The following is a 23,802-nucleotide window of genomic DNA, read 5'->3' as shown; positions in this document are numbered from 1 at the left end:
CATCATTTAAGCTGGCCTGCCATGTCATAGTATGTGGGCCACTACGTCATTTTATGTATATATATGTATGGGAAAAAATACATATACATATACACATATACATATATACTTATGTATACACACACATACATACATATGTATACATCAGTGGCGGTGGCTCGTCTTTTAAGTAAGGGAAGCACATTTTCAGCTACTCTCTAAATAAACAAGTCTCCAATAACAGACAAAAGATATGAAAATGCAAGATTTTATAAAGAAGACATCAGCGAACCACCGGCTCTATGCTCCCCTATTGAAGTCAATGGACGCTCAGCTTCAACACTGTGATGCTATGAGAATGAATGAGAAGGAAGTCGCATCAGCTGTCGCGAAAGTAGCTAAATCTGAGCAAAAGTTGAACACATTCTGGCACATATTTAGTCAATGAAAAGTAAACATAAAAGTACGTATTTTAATATATTTGTGTACATATTTGTATTTTTTTTTTGTACATTTTAGGGGATGCTGAGCTTCCCTTGTAATCTTAGTGTAATCGCCACTGATATACATATACACATACAGTATATGCACACATATATACACATTTATGCACACGTTCATACACACATATGCACACATATATACACACATTTACATTTGCTCATATGTATATATACACATATATACACACATACATATATACACACACATATATAAATATTTACACACACATATACAAAAAGACACACATATGCACACATATACATACACATATACACACATGCATACAGTATATATTTATGTATACATACACATACATAAATATGCATACACATACAGTATATGCACACATATATACATCCACAAATTTACACACGTATACACATATATATATACACACACACATACATATATACACACATGTGCACACATATATGCTGAAAATTGTTATTTCCCCTCTGGGATTAATAAAGTATTTCTGATCTGATCTGATATATACATATATACACACATATATGCACACATATATAAATATTTACACCCACATATGCATAAAGACACACATATGCACACATATACATACACATATACATACAGTATATACTTATGTATACATACACATACATACATATACATATACACATACAGTATATGCACACATATATACACATTTTTGCACACATATATACACAAATTTACACACGTATGCACACGTATATACACACATATACATCTATACATATGTATATAAACACATTTATACACACACATACATATATACACACATTTGCACACATATATACACACACATTTACATATATACACACACATATGCACACATATATACATATATACACACACATTTACATATATACACACATATGCACACAAATACAGATATATACATACATATATACGCACATATACATATATACACACATATGCACACATATATAAATATTTACACACACATATACATAAAGACACACATATGCACACATATACAAACACAAATACATATAGATATATACAGTATATACTTATGTATACATACACATACATACATATGTATACATATACACATATATATGCACACTTATATACATGTTAATGCACACATATATACACAAATTTACACACGTATGCACACTTATATACACACATATACATCTATACATATTTATATATACACACACATATGCACACATATACGAACACATACATATATACACACATACACACATATACATACAAATATACATTATACATATATGCACACATATATACACATATATACATAGAAATATATACATATATACACATATATGCACACATATATACATATACACACATGCACACGTCTTGAAAAACTTCAATAAAATTAAAGTGCAAATGATACAGCTTCTCTACTTTAGTCATATTTTTTGCGCTTAAGAAACTTCTCTCTGACTTTAGTTCCAGACTTCTTCTGTTTGTTTGATGTTGTCATTACTGCCACAAGTGGTGGAAAAGTGTATTACAACTGAGTACCACGCAGACAGCAGTTGAGAAGCAGATATAATTTGACGGCCCTCTCGGGGGCCCAATGGTTAAGAAACACTGCTATAACGGGGAAAAAAACACTTGATTAAGTACTGCAGAGCAGAAGAAGAAGCTTGCAGGCCATCCTCCTGTGGGAGGACATCTCTGAGAGAAGGATTGGACATGTGGCCTTTTGTGCTCGTGCAGCATGAGCCACTCAAAAGTCCCTCAAGGGTCCTTCCACACGCACACCTGTAAGTGTGCACGTGAGCCCAGCTCTAAATCCTCAACTCAATGTTGAAGACTGGATAACAAAGCCTTCCCTTGGCTCTGTGATGTCAAGAGGACGCGGCACGTCCTCCAGCTCTGCATCGCCGCACAGCGCGGCCCAGGGACGACTTTCAACTAAAGGACATGAAACAGGTGCGGCTCTCCATTAGCCCTCGAAGTTCATCAAGCCGCCTGGTGGTCGCCATGGCAACCACACACAGCAGAGGAGAGAGAGCAGGCCGACCAAAATGGGGGTTTTTTCCTGGACGAAGACATACGGTGCGTCGCTCCCCAAACTTGCCTCATGCTGCCATGGCAACCCTAGTGGACCACCTGGAGATAGTTGGCGCCATGGCGACAAGATCATCCCTTAATTAAAGCAGCTTGAAAAAAACGCCGCTGCCAATTTTATATTCTAGTACCAGTTGATATTTAGTTTTTTTGGCGCATCAAGTATTCATTTATTCATTTGCCAGTCGGACCTCTCATCAAAGCAGTGATCCTCTCTTCCTCTTTAATCCCCTCCTACTCTGCACGCTCTCCCCCTTTTCCCGTTACCATAGCAACACAGCCTGCATTGCACCAAGAGCCCCGGCCAGCATGCGCCTTTCCCCTTTCTTACGTTCATGTCACTTTTGAATGCTTATTGTTTTTACCCCCTATCTTGTCTCGTCTTCCTGGAAACACTCGAAAGCAAGTCAAAAAAAAAATGAAGGATGATGCATTTTTTTTTGCACTGAAGAGGCTAAAACCAAACCAATGTAGGTCAAGAAATGCTAAGCTAGCTGAACAGAACATCCACGTCTGAGCAAACGCGTGTTGGATCTAACAATAGACCTCATGCATGATAAATGACTTTAAAACATGCATTACTTTGTGTTCATGTCTTGTTTGAGAGTGGCTGCAATGGGAAATGGCACCTGTTCACGCTTGCACAACTCCTATCTGAAAAGGAGCAGGAAGAAGCAGAGCTTATTTAATCCGACTCATTCACTTCCTGTGTTTAAGGGTCACCATTTCCCGACAGGACTTTTGCAGTGATAAAAAAAAAAGAAAAAAATATACACATAAATATATATATATATGTGAATTAGATTTATATAGCACTTTTCTCAAGTGACTCAAAGGGCTTTTACATAGTGAAAACCCAATATCTAAGTTACATTTAAACCAGTGTGGGTGGCACTGGGAGCAGGTGGGTAAAGTGTCTTGCCCAAGGACACGACGACAGTGACTAGGATGGCGGAAGCGGGGATCGAACTTGGAACCCTCAAGTTGCTGGCACGGCCACTCTACCAACTGAGCTATACCGCCCCACATATGTACACACACACACACATACTGTATATGTATATATATATATATAAATACACACACACATATACATACATACATACATACACATATATACATTCATATATACACAAATACATACATATATACAGTGTTGGGTTAGTTACTGAAAAGCAGTAACTAGTTACAGTTACTAGTTACTTCATTTCAAAAGTAACTCAGTTACTAACTCAGTTACTTACACCAAAAAGTAATGCGTTACTGTGAAAAGTAACTATTTAGTTACTTCTTTTTTCCCCCTTTTTTTAAAGCTCCAATTAATGCCCTTTTAGCCTTCATTTCAGTAGTGTTATTGCACTGGAGAATAATACAATGTGTTGATCAACTTGACATGCATTTGCATCACTCAACTCTGCTAAGCCATGTGGTCTACATACAACACACAAAGACAAAGATATGTTACAAAGGCCAATTTGTTTCTGGCCAGAACAAATTAACAAAACTATTTTAAATAGCTGCAACATAACATACATAAGTAACAAACAGCATAATAACAGCATAGCTGTAAAGCAAGAAAGGCACACACTACATACACAAAGTCTAACCAGGCATTTTCTTCCTCAAGTAATTCTTATACAAAATCATGTCTGAAACCCAGAACACTACACATTTCCCCAGTTTTAGTTTAGAGATAAGGAAAGTTTGGCCTGGCCCACCAGCATCCCTCTTTATGTTTGTGAACTTTAGAGTCTATACATTTAGAGTGATGTGATAATCAAACACTCTAGAAGTCTAGAATGAAAGAGTATATACGAGAATTGACAGCAACGTTCCCTCTAAGGAGTGCGCATGTGCAATTGCGCACTGCTCAAGCGTCCTCTGCGCACGGCAAATATATGCCATGCACAAAATCAAATAAAAAAATAAGCGCATAACAATTTTCGACACGACATGGACACGACAGAGAAAACCGTTTTCGTCATCATTGTTCAAATATTGTAACGTCTGTCGAGACGCTTTGAGGACATGAATTCCATCCATCACTTTACTGAGCAAAACTCTTTACTGTCGGCCATAAACACATGACCAAAACATTAGTAAAAAAAATTATATCTAGCAAAAGTGGTCATTTTCTGCAGTACAAACCAGACCAAAAGCAACTTTGTTATATCAACAGCAGCCGCTCGCTCTCTCACGTGCGCCAACACTTGCACATATGGCACTTAGCCAGTGATGCGTTTACAGCCACACAAAAAGTCGGACAACTCCAACACCACACATAAAGTGTCATTCCAGGTCGTTACACTATGATTTACCAATCAAATGTGTGCTTATTCTAGTGTCATTTATTAGGAATCTTAATTTATAAATATTAATCATGAAATGCTGTTAGTATATTAAATAAATACTAATAAAAATATATTTTTTACAAACAGGAAGTTGCAGGAATGTACACATGATCCCCTGCTTACATCTCATTGTGCAACATGTGAATGTTTTAATGGGAACTAAATGCAATGTCTGAAAGGGGTACAAATTATTTCCAAAGCAGGACCTCCGCCCAGACAAACAATACAAGTACACAGTTCATGAAAAACAATATTTGTTGCTATTGTCATTGTAAGTGGGCCTAAACACTTATATTAGAAATGGAAATGACTGCTGTCATTTGATTATGATAATAAGAGAATGTTGTCTGTCTATCTGTGTTGGCCCTGTGATGAGGTGGGGACTTGTCCAGGGTGTACCCTGCCTTCCGCCCGAATGCAGCTGAGATAGGCTCCAGCGACCCCGAAAGGGACAAGTGGTAGGAAATGGATGGATGGATGGAGATGTAAGTTGTTATTTAGTGAGGTTTGGGACAGGTGTGCTGCTGGTGTAGCCACAGTGTGCACATCTAAAGTTGCTCACATGGACTCCACTCAATGCTCAGGGACTTTTTGCATTTGCTCACACACATGAACAATTAGAGGGAACATTGATTGACAGAGTGTGTACCTTCAACGGTGAATGGTGGTGGTGGAGGTAAAGTGGCATCAGAGTCTCTGTCTCTCTTTACTAGCTTCGTCGAAGCATGTTGCTATGTAGCGTGTTTCAGCAGATTTGAATTGCTGTTTTGGGCAGTAGATGGCATCTTTGATCCAAAGCACAATTTACATTTAACTAAAATGTTATTTTCTTTGTGCTCGACAAAAGAAAAGTAGTGAAAATATCTCCATGTTAGCAAACTCGACTTCTGCTCCGCCATGATCAGACACGCCCCCCCTCGCTCCCCACACTCACACTCAGACACACCCACACAGAGCGCATGTCTCTCTCTCTTCTCCGGCTTGTGACACAAGAAGAATCAGAACGACACATAAAACCTCCGATAAAACACACTTTATACTACATAAAAAGTAACGTAAAATAACGCAGTAACGCATCATGTAGTAACGGTAACGGAGTTACTGAATATAAAAAAATAACGCGTTAGATTACTAGTTACCGCCGAAACTAACGGCGTTACAGTAACGCGTTACTTTGTAACGCGTTAGTCCCAACACTGCATATATACACACATATATACACACAAATAAATACACACACATATATATACACACACACATATGTATACACACACATATGTATACACATATACTGTATACACATATATATATATATATACTGTATATACATATATATACACACACACACATATACATATACATACAAAATATATATATATATATATATATATATACAGTATACACACACACACACACACACACACACACACACACACACACACACACACACACACACACACACACACACATATATATATTGTGGAGCATCACAATACCTCCGAACAGGTGAGACTAGGCGGAGGGCCAGCCATCCCAATGAAAGCATGCACCAGGCGGTCAAACTACGCCAACCTCTAGGTGTGGTCATTGAAGGCAAGTACATCCCTAATTTTATCCTCAATCAGGCTGATGTGTGGCCACCTGCCCCAAGGCAGCTGTGTCAGGTTGGCAATCACTGTGTTTGATTTAAATAGCACCTCAGTGTTTGATTCATTGTGTGGCTGGCTCCCTGCTGGGAAAGGTCTGCTTCCATCGGGCGGTAAGTGTGTTGCTCCACTGAAATGTAGTTTGTAAATTAGTCTGCTAAATGTGTAAGATGTTTGATTCATTGAATGCTGTGTTTTATTGAACTTTGCACTGATCAGAGATTTCTCTGCTATATGTTCCAGGCAATTTAGGAGACCTGATCAAGGCATGAGGAATGCGATAATTTATTTGTTTAAATGAAAGCCCCAACCAGGAGGAATTTAAGTTAACCTGCATTCCAAAAAAGTGACTGAATAAAGCAACGCTGCTGCGTTTGAACCTTAACAGAACTGTCTCTGGGAGGTTGGTTTGTGACCGCACATCACAATATATATATATATATATATATATATATATATATACCTCACCTACATATAATACTACAAAACCAGTGAAGTTGGCACGTTGTGTAATTCGTAAATAAAAACAGAATACAATGATTTGCAAATCCTTTTCAACTTATATTCAATTGAATAGACTGCAGAGACAAGATATTTAATGTTTGAACTGCAAATAATCATTAACTTAGAATTTAATGGCAGCAACACATTGCAAAAAAGTTGGCACAGGGGCATTTTTACCACTGTGTTACATGGCCTTTCCTTTGAACAACACTCAGTAAACTGAGGAGACCAACTTTTGAAGCTTTTCAGGTGGAATTCTTTCCCATTCTTGCTTGATGTACAGCTTAAGTTGTTCAACAGTCTCCGTTGTGTTTTTTTAGGCTTCATAATGCGCCACACATTTTCAATGGGAGACAGGTCTGGACTACAGGCAGGCCAGTCTAGTACCCGCACTCTTACTATGAAGCCACGCTGTTGTAACACGTGGCTTGGCATTGTCTTTAAAAAAAAAAGTACCATCGATTGTCACACACACCCTAGGTGTGGTGAGATTATCCTATGCATTTGACCCGCCAACTTCACTCCATGGGAGGTGAGGAGAGCAGTGAGCAGCAGCGGTGGCCACGCCCGGGAATCATTTTTGGTGATTTAACCCCCAATTCCAACCCTTGATGCTGAGTGCCAAGTAGGGAGGTAATGGGTCCTATTTTTATAGTCTTTGGTATTACTCGGCCGGGGTTTGAACTCACGATCTACAGATCTCAGGGCGGACGCTCTAAACTTGCAGAAATAAGCAGGGGCGTCCATGATAACGTTGCTTGGATGGCAACATATGTTGCTCCAAAACCTGTATGTACCTTTCAGCATTAATGGTTAAGGTGTCCATGCCTTGGGCACTAATACACCCCCCATACCATCCCAGATGCTGGCTTTTTAACTTTGCGCCTAGAACAGCCCAGATGGTTCTTTTCCTCTTTAGTCTGGAGGACACGACGTCCACAGTTTTGGTGTTGTTCACTGGCGCCATCTTGCAGTTTACACATATCTCTTATGTATGACTGCCATCTAATGGTCACACTTATTACACCATGCACCAAATGAAATTGCTTCAAGGTCGGTAAGCACAACCAGAATTATGCCGTATATTTGGAGCACCGAGTTACAGGGCTCATTTTAAGTGTGCCTTATAGTCCAAAAAATACGGTACCAATTATATTGTCTAATATTGCAGAAATGATGAATACCGCATACAAAACGGGAATTTTTCCAGTTTGAAAAATAACCTTAAGGCCCAAACTGTTTGTTTACATGCTTTTTTTTTTATTTCTCTTTGCTATTTGGGCTTATTGGACCCTAATTAGAATAAAAACTAAGAATCATCTTTTGATATGATGTACTTAATCCATAAGTACACAAACGTGTACTTCATGTTTAGTGACATGCTAATTCTTATTTTTACAATTTTTTTCCCTAATTCTATTGTATGTTATACTCTTCTGACACCACCAGATGGCAGTATAAGTGTCCACATAAGCGGCCATAAGACCCCAATTCAGCAGTGTACACAATTTTGGAAATAAGAGCTAAAAGGTGCTGTCCACGCATGTGGCCACTAAGCCTTTAGAGGTTTTAATGTCCTGCATTAATGTTGTGATGGTGGAATCGTTGAAATTGGTTGAAGGGGATCAATCGGGGGAACTTTGCAGGCGGATGAAAAAGCTACAGAAGAATAATGAAGATATTAATTTTCATTTGTAATAACGCAAAAACAGAACGGAAAGGAACAGAACTACAACTAACACGCACGTTATAGTCAAATAGCTGATGCATAGTGAGTACAATACTTCCAGGATTAACACTTTTTGGGCGCAACAAAAGAAGAGACAGCAAAGACTGAACTGACTTTCCAACACACCATATCCAATACATTAGTGCCGTCTTGGACTATTATCAAAAACCATACTAACACTAGAGATGTCCGATAATGGCTTTTTTGCCGATATCCGATATTCCGATATTGTCCAACTCTTAATTACCGATTCCGATATCAACCGATACCGATATATACAGTTGTGGAATTAACACATTATTATGCCTAATTTTGTTGTGATGCCCCGCTGGATGCATTAAACAATGTAACAAGGTTTTCCAAAATAAATCAACTCAAGTTATAGAAAAAAATGCCAACATGGCACTGCCATATTTATTATTGAAATCACAAAGTGCATTATTTTTTTTAACATGCCTCAAAACAGCAGCTTGGAATTTGGGACATGCTCTCCCTGAGAGAGCATGAGGAGGTTGAGGTGGACTGGGTTGGGGGGAGCGGGGGTGTATATTGTAGCGTCCCGAAAGAGTTAGTGCTGCAAGGGGTTCTGGGTATTTGTTCTGTTGTGTTTATGTTGTGTTACGGTGCGGATGTTCTCCCGAAATGTGTTTGTCATTCTTGTTTGGTGTGGGTTCACAGTGTGGCGCATATTTGTAACAGTGTTAGAGTTGTTTGTACGGCCACCCTCAGTGTGACCTGTATGGCTGTTGACCAAGTATGCCTTGCATTCACTTGTGTGTGCGAAAAGCCGTAGATATGTGATTGGGCCGGCACGCAAAGGCAGTGCCTTATACAGCACGCCCCCAATATCGTTGTCGGGGTGGAAATCGGGAGAAACTCGGGAGAATGGTTGCCCCGGGAGATTTTCGGGAGGTGCACTAAAATTCGGGATTCTCCCGGGAAAATCCGGAGGGTTGGCAAGTATGATTGGGAGACGCAACTGCTCTGTACTTCTCCCTACGTCCATGTACCACTCCGTACAGCGACGTTTTAAAAAGTCATACATTTTACTTTTTGAAACAGATACCGATAATGTTAGAATAATTGTAAGTTATCACAAAAAAACTTTGTGTTGAAATGAATTCCAGGCCAGAAGACAAAAGCTGTCTTTGAAACCTACCAAGAGTAAGGCTTGGTAGGACTTCAAAGCGGAGAGATGACAGGATCTGCCCAATTTCCAGACGACCTCTTTTTGAAGTATTTTACGAACTCTTTTTGAACTATTTTATGGACCTCTTTTTGAACTACTTTACGAACTCTTTTTGAACTGACCTTTTCTGTGAACTTTTTGCGACCTTTGTCTTTTGGAAACAGTGGTGGCCATGTGGTCGGGGAGGGTCCAAAAAAAAAGAGGCATGCAATCTTTTGGCAGAGCGTGCTGGAGACTGTAGACTTAGACTTCTTTTTTATTGTCATTCAAATTTGAACTTTACAGCACATATAAGAACGAAATTTCGTTACATAAGCGCATGGTAGTGCAGGATAAAAAAGCAATAAGGTGCATATATATGTACAAGAGTACAGTGTTTCCAGGCGTTTTTTCTCAATTGAGTCCAAATTCAATTCTGTCTCTGTTTAATTATTTGCCTCGTCTTGTTTAATAGATGTCATCAGTGTTTGAACTTGACAGATAATTTCTGATGTTACATTTTAAAGCATTTATCGGCCGATAATATCGGCAGTCCGATATTATCGGACATCTCTAATTAACACACATTTGTACCGTTGAGTGCCGGTATCGATTCCCAGTCAATGTTCCAGCTAAGGTGCGCACCTGTGCAATTGCGCATTGCTCAAGCGTCCTCTGCGCACGGCAAATCTATGCCACGCACAAAATCAAAAAAATAAGCGCATAACAATTTTCGACACGACAGAGAAAACAGTTTTTGTCATCATTGTTCAAATATTGTAACGTCTGTCGAGACGCTTTGAGGACATAAATTCCATCGATCACTTTACTGAGCAAAACTCTTTATTGCCGGCCATAAACACATCACCAAAACATTAGTAAAAAAAATGATATCTAGCAAAACTGGTAATTTTCTGCAGTACAAACCAGACCAAAAGCAACTTTGTTGTATCAACAGCAGCCGCTCGCGCTTTCTCACTTGCGCCAACACATGCACATATGGCACTTAGCCAGTGATGCATTTACAGCCACACAAAAAGTCGGACAACTCCAACACCACACAAAGTGTAATTCAAGGTCGTTTCACTATGATTTACCAATGAAATGTGTGCTTATTCTAGTGTCATTTATTAGGAATCTTAATTTATAATAAATATTAATCATGAAATGCTGTTAGTATATTAAATAAATACTATTAAAAATATATTTTTTACAAACAGGTAGTTGCAGGAATGTACACATGATCCCCTGCTTACATCTCATTGTGCAACATGTGAATGTTTTAATGGGAACTAAATGCAATGTCTGAAAGGGGTACAAATTATTTCCAAAGCAGGACCTCCACCCAGACAAACAAAACAAGTACACAGTTCATAAAAAACTATATTTTTTGTTATTGTCATTGTAAGTGGGCCTAAACACTTATATTAGAAAATAACCTCATGGAAATGACTGCTGTCATTTGATTACAATAATAAGAGAATGTTGTTTGTCTATCTGTGTTGGCCCTGTAATGAGATGGGGACTTGTCCAGGGTGTACACCGCCTTCCGCCCGAATGCAGCTGGGATAGGCTCCAGCTCCCCCGCGACCCCGAAAGGGACAAGCGGGGGGTGGACGGAGATTGAACTTGTTATTTAGTCAGGTTTGGGACAGGTGTGCTGCTGGTGTAGCCACAGTGTGCACGTCTGATGTTGCTCACATGGGCTCCACTGAATGCTCAGGGAGTTTTTGCCTTTGCTCACACACATGAAAAATTAGAGGGAACATTGTTCCCAGCTACTGGGAATTTGCACGTTATCGGCTCAAATGTGAACGATACGCATCCCTAGGTGCCACTGTATTCTATTCAAAGACGAATATCCAGCAGCATGAGCCATCCCATTCAAACTGAACAAAAAATAAATAGAAATAAAAATAAATAAATAAAAATCACACTTTTGTGCTTTTTCCCTGCAATTGAACTCTTTCTCGTCGAGCAGACGTCAACACATCGGTGCTCGTCAAACATGAATCTCATTTTGGTTGTGCTTACCGACCTCGAAACTATCTTATTTGGTACATGGTGAAATGATAAGTGTGATGGCAGTCACACATAAGAAATACATTTAGACTGCAATATGACTCAAGTAAACAAACACCAACATTTTATGTGTTCCATTTAAAATATAGAACATTACACAAGGCGCTCAAAAATCTATTAAAATGTTTTAGTACGACTTTGGTAAGCTATGAAGCCGGGACAAGTCGCCACCTCATTATCGTTCAAATCGAGATAGGAAAAAGATTTCATCAAGTCTCGAAAGAAGTGACTCATAAAAGTAATAAAATCAAGGAAAAAAAGGAAATGTCTCTTAAAAATATCATTTGGAATACAATCGGAATGCTTGTCTCTGCAGTGATCACTTTGGAGAATGTTTCTTTGAACATTTGTTTGAGAAACTTTTTGTGATGCAATCGAGTTGTATTAGTAGTGTTTGAGAGCAGAACTAAACGTAAAGAAAGAACAAGAGATGGCATTAGTTTGTGGTGTTTTGTGGTTGCTATGTCTAAATATAACTACAAACCCCGTTTCCATATGAGTTGGGAAATTGTGTTAGATGTAAATATAAACGGAATACAATGATTTGCAAATCATTTTCAACCCATATTCAGTTGAATATGCGACAAAGCTACTGGGAATTTGCACGTTATCGGCTCAAATGTGAACGATACGCATCCCTAGGTGCCACTGTATTCTATTCAAAGACGAATATCCAGCAGCATGAGCCATCCCATTCAAACTGAAAAAAATAAAAATAAAAATAAAAATAAATAAATAAATAAATAAAAATCACACTTTTGTGCTTTTTCCCTGCAGTTGAACTCTTTCTAGTCGAGCAGATGTCAACACATCGGTGCTCGTCAAACATGAATCTCATGCTCGGGGCTGAAGTGCGTAAAAACAATACATAAGCGAGAGGGGAGGCTGTTTTAATTGTCTCCTGATGGCTCAGCTCTGATACCAGCTCTCACTCATCCCAGGAGACGTGCGAGATAGCACAAAGCAGGCGCTGCAATTAAAAGCAAAGTTTGTGCACATAAAAGGTATGAAGTGCCATCCACGTTGGCTGACAAGCAACCAGTGGGTGTGCGTGCGTATGTATGCATGTATGTATGGGATCAGTGGCTCATTAAAGCCGTTCTGACATTTGGAGAGAACACTGATGGAGTCTTTTCTCATTACGTGCGATATAGAATGCTGTTTTTAGCCTCCCCGGCTGCACAGACGCGCCTATTGGATGCACCGGTGACGGCAGCGAGCCGGCCGTGCATAGCAACGGTAACCAAGCGCGGGTGTCGTCGGGGCGATGAAAGATTTTGTTGTGGCGGCGTCTTCACTGCCGCCGGGGCCTAAATTTGGAGCCCGAAAAAAAAAAAAAATGTCAGTTTGAAAGTAGAGAGCAGAAATGCTGATTATTTATAGATGAACGTGTGACGGTTACATAAGGAGGATGGAAATGAGGCCTGAGCGTAGTCCTTGATTGGGAAGAGACAAAAAATGGGCTGAAACTGATGCAGAAGTTGCTCCTAAAGGTTGGAATTAGTTCGGACAAAATGCTTAAATGAGTGAGATTAAATAATTCATTCTTTTTTGTAGAGATGTCCGATAATGGCTTTTTTGCCGATATCCCGATATTGTCCAACTCTTAATTACCGATTCCGATATCAATCGATACCGATATATACAGTCGTGGAATTAACACATTATTATGCCGAATTTTGTTGTGATGCCCCGCTGGATGCATTAAACAATGTAACAAGGTTTTCCAAAATAAATCAACTCAAGTTATGGGAAAAAAATGCCAACATGGCACTGCCATATTTATTATTGAAGTCACAAAGTGCATTATTTTTTTTTTAACATGCCTCAAAACAGCAGCTTGGAATTTGGGACATGCTCTCCCTGAGGGAGGTTGAGGTGGGCGGGGTGTATATTGTAGCGTCCCGGAAGAGTTAGTGCTGCAAGGGGTTCTGGGTATTTGTTCTGCTGTGTGCGGATGTTCTCCTGAAATGTGTTTGTCATTCTTGTTTAAAGTTAAAGTTAAGTTAAAGTACCAATGATTGTCACACACACACACTAGGTGTGGCGAAATTATTCTCTGCATTTGACCCATCACCCTTGATCACCCCCTGGGAGGTGAGGGGAGCAGTGGGCAGCAGCGGTGGCCGCGCCCGGGAATAATTTTTGGTGATTTTGGTGTGGGTTCACAGTGTGGCGCATATTTGTAACAGTGTTAAAGTTGTTTATACGGCCACCCTCAGTGTGACCTGTATGGCTGTTGACCAAGTATGCTGCATTCACTTGTGTGTGTGAAAAGCCGTAGATATTATGTGATTGAGCCGGCACGCAAAGGCAGTCCCTTTAAGGTTTATTGGCGCTCTGTACTTCTCCCTACGTCCGTGTACACAGCGGCGTTTTAAAAAGTCATACATTTTACTTTTTGAAACTAGGGATGTCCGATATTGGCTTTTTGCCGATATCCGTTATTCCGATATTGCCCAATTCTTTAATTACCGATACCGATATCAACCGATACCGATATCAACCTGTCATGATCCGTTGTCCGGATCATGTTTTGTTTAGTTATGTTTGGTTAGTTTTGGACTCCTTTTGTTGTTACTCGTGCACCTGTGAGTTTGTTTCGTCACCATGGTTACTTGATTTTCACCTGCCTTGCACGCGCACCTGTTGCTCATCAGAGACGCTATTTAAGCCTACCTTTGTTTGTCACTCATTCTGCCTTCGTTGTGTTTGCTCCATGCAATGGTCACGTGAGTTTTTGAGTTCCCTGTCTTTTGCCTGTGCTAAGTTTAGCCTTAGCTTCCCGTGCGTTCGGCACGCTTTTCTTTTGCTTGTTTTCTGTTTTTTATGAGAAATAAATCACTTCCTACCTTTACGCTGTCGTCCGGAGCCGTTCTTGCGTTGGAAGAACAACCCCGCAGCAAGCTGCGACCCCCATGTGACACAACCGATATATACAGTCGTGGAATTAACACATTATTATGCCTAATTTGGACAACCAGGTATGGTGAAGATAAGGTACTTATTTTTAAAATTAATAAAATAAAATAAAATAAATAAATTAGAAACATTTTCTTGAATAAAAAAGAAAGTAAAACAATGCAAAACAGTTACATAGAAACTAGTAATTAATGACAATTAGTAAAATTAACTGTTAAAGGTTAGCACTATTAGTGGACCAATCATGTGTGCTTACGGACTGTATCCCTTGCAGACTGTATTGATATATATTGATATATAATGTAGGAACCAGAATATTAATAACACAAAGAAACAACCCTTTTGTGTGAATGAGTGTAAATGGGGGAGGGAGGCTTTTTGGGTTGGTGCACTAATTGTAAGTGTATCTTGTGTTTTTTATGTTGATTTAATAAAAAAAAAAAAATAATAAAATAAAAAACGATACAGATAAAAAAAAAAAAAACGATACCGATAATTTCCGATATTACATTTTAAAGCATTTATCGGCCGATAATATCGGCAGTCCGATATTATCGGACATCTCTACTTTTTTGTAATTAATTATATGTACATATGAGCCCTGCAATTGGCTGTAGGCCATCTCACCTGGGATAGGCTCCAGCTTACCTGTAACCCCTGGATAAACCTGAGTCTACTGGATGGATTATCGACTAATAAAAGAGTCAAATTAACCACAAACCAATTCGAAATGTTTCAGATATTTGTAAGAAGTATTTATTTTCTTACTTTAAAAAAAATGTTTACATGAATTCACACATCTTCCATCCATCTATTTTCTACCACTTGTCCCTTTCGGGGTCGCGGGGGGTGCTGGAGCCTATCTCAGCTGCATTCGGGCAGAAGGCGGGGTCTTAATGTAATAAAATATGACATTTTGCATTTACCAAAATGTAATGTAAAAATGTGAAAAACAGAATACAATTAAAGAAGTAACATTACATTAAATATTTTGCTTGAAAATCTAAAAAAAAGTTTGTATTTCTACAAACAAATTACAAATATTCTTTTTAATTTAACTTTATCAAGTATTTAAAATGTCAAATAAATGTCAATAACTTGACATATATTCTTGTTAACAGTAGATTTTATGGTGAAAACAAACTCACAGCTCAGATGCCAAAATGTTACCGTAAATATGACAATGCTACCTTTTTTCAATTTACCGTATTTTCCGGACTATAAGGCGCACTTAAAATCCTTTCATTTTCTCCAAAACTCGACAGTGCGCCTTATAACCCGGTGCGCCTAATGTACGGAATAATTTTGGTTGTGCTTACCGACCTCGAAACTCTTATTTTGTACATGGTGAAATGATAAGTGTGATGGCAGTCACACATAAGAGATACATTTAGACTGCAATATGACTCAAGTAAACAAACACCAACATTTTATGTGTTCCATTTAAAATATAGAACATTACACACGGCGCTCAAAAATCTATTAAAATGTTTTAGTACGACTTTGGTAAGCTATGAAGCAGGGACAAGTCGCCACCTCATTATCGTTCAAATCGAGATAGGAAAAAGATTTCATCAAGTCTCGAAAGAAGTGGCTCATAAAAGTAATAAAATCAAGGAAAAAAAGGAATGTCTCTTAAAAATATCATTTGGAATACAATCGGAATGCTTGTGTCTGCAGTGATCACTTTGGAAAATGTTTCTTTGAACATTTGTTTGAGAAACTTTTTGTGATGTAATCGAGTTGTATTAGTAGTGTTTGAGAGCAGAACTAAACGTAAAGAAAGAACAAGAGATGGCATTAGTTTGTGGTGTTTTGTGGTTGCTATGTCTAAATATAACTACAAACCCCGTTTCCATATGAGTTGGGAAATTGTGTTAGATGTAAATATAAACGGAATACAATGATTTGCAAATCATTTTCAACCCATATTCAGTTGAATATGCTACAAAGACAACATATTTGATGTTCAAACTGATAAAAAATGTTTTTTGCAAATAATCATTAACTTTAGAATTTGATGCCAGCAACACGTGACAAAGAAGTTGGGAAAGGTGGCAATAAATACTGATAAAGTTGAGGAATGCTCATCAAACACTTATTTGGAGCATCCCACAGGTGAACAGGCTAATTGGGAACAGGTGGGTGCCATGATTGGGTATAAAAGTAGATTCCATGAAATGCTCAGTCATTCACAAACAAGGATGGGGCGAGGGTCACCACTTTGTGAGCAAATTGTTGAACAGTTTAAGAAAAACCTTTCTCAACCAGCTATTGCAAGGAATTTAGGGATTTCACCATCTATGGTCCGTAATATCATCAAAGGGTTCAGAGTATCTGGAGAAATCACTGCACGTAAGCAGCTAAGCCCGTGACCTTCGATCCCTCAGGCTGTACTGCATCAACAAGCGACATCAGTGTGTAAAGGATATCACCACATGGGCTCAGGAACACTTCAGAAACCCACTGTCAGTAACTACAGTTGGTCGCTACATCTGTAAGTGCAAATTAAAACTCTCCTATGCAAGGCGAAAACCGTTTATCAACAACACCCAGAAACGCCGTCGGCTTCGCTGGGCCTGAGCTCATCTAAGATGGACTGATACAAAGTGGAAAAGTGTTCTGTGGTCTGACGAGTCCACATTTCAAATTGTTTTTGGAAACTGTGGACGTCGTGTCCTCCGGACCAAAGAGGAAAAGGACCATCCGGATTGTAATAGGCACAAAGTTGAAAAGCCAGCATCTGTGATGGTATGGGGGTGTATTAGTGTCCAAGACATGGGTAACTTACACATCTGTGAAGGCGCCATTAATGCTGAAAGGTACATACAGGTTTTGGAGCAACATATGTTGCCATCCAAGCAACGTTACCATGGACGCCCCTGCTTATTTCAGCAAGACAATGCCAAGCCATGTGTTACATCAACGTGGCTTCATAGTAAAAGAGTGCGGGTACTAGACTGGCCTGCCTGTAGTCCAGACCTGTCTCCCATTGAAAAAGCCTAAAATACCACAACGGAGACCCCCGGACTGTTGAACAACTTAAGCTGTACATCAAGCAAGAATGGGAAAGAATTCCACCTGAGAAGCTTAAAAAAATGTTTCTCCTCAGTTCCCAAACGTTTACTGAGTGTTGTTAAAAGGAAAGGCCATGTAACACAGTGGTGAACATGCCCTTTCCCAACTACTTTGGCACGTGTTGCAGCCATGAAATTTTAAGTTAATTATTATTTGCAAAAAAAAATAAAGTTTATGAGTTTGAACATCAAATATGTTGTCTTTGTAGTGCATTCAATTGAATATGGGTTGAAAAGGATTTGCAAATCATTGTATTCCGTTTATATTTACATCTAACACAATTTCCCAACTCATATGGAAACGGGGTTTGTATCTCTTGTGTGTGACCGCCCTCTACTGGTCACACTTATCATTTTACCATGTACGAAATAAAATAGCTTCGAGGTCGGTAAGCAAAAGCAGAATTATTGTGTATATTAGGCGCACCGTATATACAGTTTTGAGGAAATGAAAGGATTTTAAGTGCGTCTTTAGTCCGAAAAATACGGTAATTTAATAGTTTTTGTTTTTTATGACGTTACAATCGACGTGCGTTGTCCTGAATAAACAACTCTTCAAGCGCTGATAGCAAACTCGTAAAATCACAAGTTGATTCAATGTTGCTGAAACAAACAGCAGGTAAAACATTGCTTGAAAACTCCAGAAAATAAACAAAAACCATCGAGGTCCACGACTCAGCAGGAAATTGTTCATCTCAAGCGTGAAAATTGAACACACTTAACGTTCACAAAATACGACTGGTTCTCCCAACGGGAGATGACAGCAGGGAACGACATCATCCGGAAGGGTCTGCTGGTTGCTTAGCAACGTCACCACGCCGTCTATACCCGTGCTCGTTTATGAATATGAAGATCTCACGGGAGGACGATGGCGACCAATGAGCGTGATTAGCCTTTCGCGTGCGCGGGAAATTGGCTTCTACTGATGTGCGACCTTCTGGCACGGCAGGATGTCTGCCCGGGAGTTCTTGCGCCGCTTCCGTCTCACGGCCATTCATTAGGACCAGAGGAAGAGGAGCAATTTCATCCACCAGTCATTTCCCAACCGCAGACGTGAGGCTGGACGAGAAGAACCAGACCCGACTAACGTGACATGTCTTCCCGTCCAGTTGCCCCTTTCCAGCTCAATGACACAGAAAAATGATGATGATGTGTGTGTGTGTGTGTGTGTGTGTGTGTGTGTGTGTGTGTGTGTGTTCTGAAGGGTTCCTCCTTCAGAACCATTGTCCTCTACAGTGGACATTTTTATTTATATTTCATTACGTGTGTGTGTGTTGAAGGGTTCCTCCTTCAGAACCATTGTCCTCTACAGTGGACATTTGTATTTATAGTTCATTTTGTGTGTGTGTGTTTTGAAGGGTTCCTCCTTCAGAACCATTGTCCTCTACAGTGGACATATGTATTTATATTTCATTGTGTGTGTGTGTGTGTGTGTGTGTGTGTGTGTGTGCTTTGAAGGGTTCCTCCTTCAGAACCATTGTCCTCTACAGTAGACATTTTTATTTATATTTCATTACGTGTGTGTTGAAGGGTTCCTCCTTCAGAACCATTGTCCTCTACAGTGGACATTTGTATTTCATTGTGTGTGTGTGTGTGTGTGTGTGTGTGTGTGTGTGTGTGTGTGTGTGTGTGTGTGTGTGTGTGTGTGTTTTGAAGGGTTCCTCCTTCAGAACCATTGTCCTCTACAGTGGACATATGTATTTATATTTCATTGTGTGTGTGTGTGTGTGTGTGTGTGTGTGTGTGTGTGTGTGTGTGTGTGTGTGTGCTTTGAAGGGTTCCTCCTTCAGAACCATTGTCCTCTACAGTAGACATTTTTATTTATATTTCATTACGTGTGTGTGTGTGTGTTGAAGGGTTCCTCCTTCAGAACCATTGTCCTCTACAGTGGACATTTGTATTTCATTGTGTGTGTGTGTGTGTGTGTGTGTGTGTGTGTGTGTGTGTGTGTGTTTTGAAGGGTTCCTCCTTCAGAACCATTGTCCTCTACAGTGGACATATGTATTTATATTTCATCGTGTGTGTGTGTGTGTGTGTGTGTGTGTGTGTGTGTGTGTGTGTGCTTTGAAGGGTTCCTCCTTCAGAACCATTGTCCTCTACAGTGGACATTTTTATTTATATTTCATTACGTGTGTGTGTGTGTGTGTGTGTGTGTGTTGAAGGGTTCCTCCTTCAGAAACATTGTCCTCTACAGTGGACATTTGTATTTCATTGTGTGTGTGTGTGTGTGTGTGTGTGTGTGTGTGTGTGTGTGTGTGTGTGTGTGTGTGTGTGTGTGTGTGTTTTGAAGGGTTCCTCCTTCAGAACCATTGTCCTCTACAGTGGACATATGTATTTATATTTCATTGTGTGTGTGTGTGTGGGCTTCACGGTGGCAGAGGGGTTAGTGCATCTGCCTCACAATACGAAGGTCCTGAGTAGTCTTGGGTTCAATCCCGGGCTCGGGATCTTTCTGTGTGGAGTTTGCATGTTCTCCCCGTGACTGCGTAGGTTCCCTCCGGGTACTCCGGCTTCCTCCCACCTCCAAAGACATGCACCTGGGGATAGGTTGATTGGCAACACTAAATTGGCCCTAGTGTGTGAATGTGAGTGTGAATGTTGTCTGTCTATCTGTGTTGGCCCTGCGATGAGGTGGCGACTTGTCCAGGGTGTACCCCGCCTTCCGCCCGATTGTAGCTGAGATAGGCTCCAGCGCCCCCCGCGACCCCAAAGGGAATAAGCGGTAGAAAATGGATGGATGGATGGATGTGTGTGTGTGTGTGTGTGTGTGTGTGTGTGTGTGTGTGTGTGTGTGTGCGCGTTGCTGGTCCAGTGCACACGCTCATATTTTTCCCTCCAGGACTCACACAGGCAAGTGTGTGTGTTGTGTGTAATGTACCACTTTGATGATAGGGTTTGTACACTGTGGATGACCAACACACACACACGCACACACTAGAGATGCGCGGTTTGCGGACACAACCGCGGAGTCCGCGGATTATCCGCGGATCGGGCGGATGAAATAAAAAAAAAAAAAGATTTTATCCGCTCGCGGGTCGGGTCGGGCGGATTAATTAGATTTTTTTTTTTTTTTTTTTTTTTTTTTTTTTTTGCGGGTGGCAGTTAAACCAATTCGGAAATATATATACATAGTTAAATGTTGTTACCCACATACGAAAAACGAGCAGGCACCTGCTGCATATGCCACAACAGAAGAAAAGAGATGGACACTTTTACGGAGTGGAGAAGGGACGCCTCGCCGGGGTCCGGGACCGAGGCCCCTTCCCCCGAGAGGGCCCCACCGGGAGCCGTAGCTGAGGCGATCCGCGAGAAGGGCCCGACGCACGTCCAGGGTCACCACCGCGCCCACCGCACCGACACCCCGCCTCGTCCGCTTTTGCCGCGGCCGGCGTCACGCGCAGCAGGTAAGCAGCTTACCTGCCCGCCACCCCCGTGGCCGGGGGCTCGTAACATGGGTCACTCCGCGCGCTCCGCCCGCGCAGCTTACCTGCTTGCCACCCCTGTTGCCGGGGGCGCGTAACAGGGGTCACTCCGCGCGCAGTGCGCTCACGAAAGGGGTGGGGCTCACCCTGGTTGATATAGAGAGCAGGACGGTGGCCATGGAAGTCGGAACCCGCTAAGGAGTGTGTAACAACCCACCTGCCGAATCAACTAGCCCTGAAAATGGATGGCGCTGGAGCGTGGGCCCATACCTGGCCGTCGCCGGCAGCGAGACGCGCTTGGAGGTGCGCTCAGCGCGGCTCCCATATGATTGCGCACTGGTGTGCGTCTGGGTCGTGACAGCGTGGCACGCGCAAGTCTGTGCTCCATTGGATCAGTCTCCTTTCTTTAACAGGCAAAAGCTTTATAACCTCACCATACCTGCAAACTTTTAAATCAGAAAAACCTAGTAGCCAGGGTCCAAGGGCCGCAGGCCCCGGTAGGTCCAGGACAAAGTCCTGGTGGAGGGTTCAGGGCTTCGCCCCCCGACGCAAAATGATTATTAGCATTCAGACAGGTTAAAATGTTGCTAAAACCATCACTTTTCTATCAGTCACAGTGACTTTTCAAAACAAAAATATTACATCAAAAATCATATGGGTTGATTGACATGTTTATTCTGTAAGCTAACTTCAATAGTTTGAAATTATTTTGACAGTTAATGCCAGTTATCCTGTCAACCTTTCACAAGACTTCAATTTGTTAATTGAAAGTATAAATAGTATAAACACTTTTAACAGTATGTCGTGCTGTGAAATACAGCCGACACGCGCACCAAACACGAAGCAAGGCCATGGTGCAAGAGAACAAAGGACTTCTTTCATTTAAGGTTTGTGATAAACCATCAAACTCATTCGTTAAAAGGACTCTATAGTAATATAAAGCAAATTTTTCTGGACATTATCATGCAAGAAAAGTTTATTTTTGGGATCGCGATCACCGCGTAATGATTTTTAAAGGTTGCATTACATTATTAACTGTCCCATGTGATCAGCCAGTGCGATTGGAAGTCCATGCTCAATTATTGCCTCCGTAAATAAAACTTCGGCATTTATCACATCCAAAGAATCTGTTTGGGCGACGAAAAACGTTGAAAGTTTTCCACTTGTATCGCTAGCAACGGCATTAGACTTGTGTTTTTTTGTCCCAACGTGGTCTTTTACATCGCTAATTCCTCCGTGTCCGATCGAAAAATCTTGTCTGCACAAGGTGCAATTCGCGTAGTTTTCACCCTTTTTTTTTTTTTTTTAATTAATATTAGATATATAACAACGGGCGGATGGCGGGCGGGTGCAGTTCTGATCAAACGTTACATCGGGTGGATGGCGGATGGTTGACGACTTTCTGACGCGGTTGCGGATGAAATAAATTGCCTATCCGCGCATCTCTAGCACACACACACACATTCAACAACACACTGACGTCCATGCACATGAGCAACACTGACCCACAACACCCCAGCAAAAACAAAATACATACACTTGCCAACACACACACAAACACACTAACCGACACACACACTAATCCACACACGTACACGACACACTAATCCTCACTAGACACACATTCACCAACACAACACACACATGCAACGACACACTAACCAACACTAACCCACACACATGCAGTAAACACACCAACCTCTAAGCACACGTCAGTAACCGACACACAACACACTAAGCCAAACGCAAACAAAACACCTCAACACACACACACACACACACCCACCAACATACATTCAAAGACACACCTGTCATCGCTCAGACTAACACTAACCCACACACACAAAACACCCCAAGAGACACACACACACAAACACACACTTATTTACACAACACATGAACCTCCATGCACACAAACCCACGCGCACTAAACACCCCAACAGACACACACACAAATCCACACAAAACACATTCACATGCCTACACACATGCAAAACCACTCTAATACACATACACAAAGACACACAGTCGCCAACACACTAACACGCACACAACACACTAACACACGAACACACAAGAAACATACACACCTCAACAACACACCAACCAACGCTAACCCACACAACGAACAAAACCAAACGCAATCAAAACACTTAACACACACACACACACACAGATCCATGATGCAACAGACACACACACTTATCTGAACCGACGCACACATGCCACCCCAACAGACACACACACCAATCCACACACGTTCACACACAACACACCAACACCCACACTAACCCATGCAAGACACACACACTAACCCTCACAAGAAACACACACATTGA

General features: G+C 40.8%; 1 protein-coding gene across 2 annotated transcripts in view; it reads right to left on the bottom strand.

Moving 5' to 3' along the window:
• rims3 (regulating synaptic membrane exocytosis 3) overlaps positions 1 to 23,802 on the bottom strand; it is a 77,492-nt gene that overhangs the window by 13,688 nt on the left and 40,002 nt on the right. The gene's annotated exons all lie outside the window — the stretch shown is intronic.

The sequence above is a fragment of the Nerophis lumbriciformis genome, linkage group LG21, assembly GCF_033978685.3.
Source record: "Nerophis lumbriciformis linkage group LG21, RoL_Nlum_v2.1, whole genome shotgun sequence".
Lineage (NCBI taxonomy): Eukaryota > Metazoa > Chordata > Actinopteri > Syngnathiformes > Syngnathidae > Nerophis > Nerophis lumbriciformis.
Note: the sequence above shows the minus strand (reverse complement) of the source record. Positions and strands in the feature narration are given on the sequence as shown.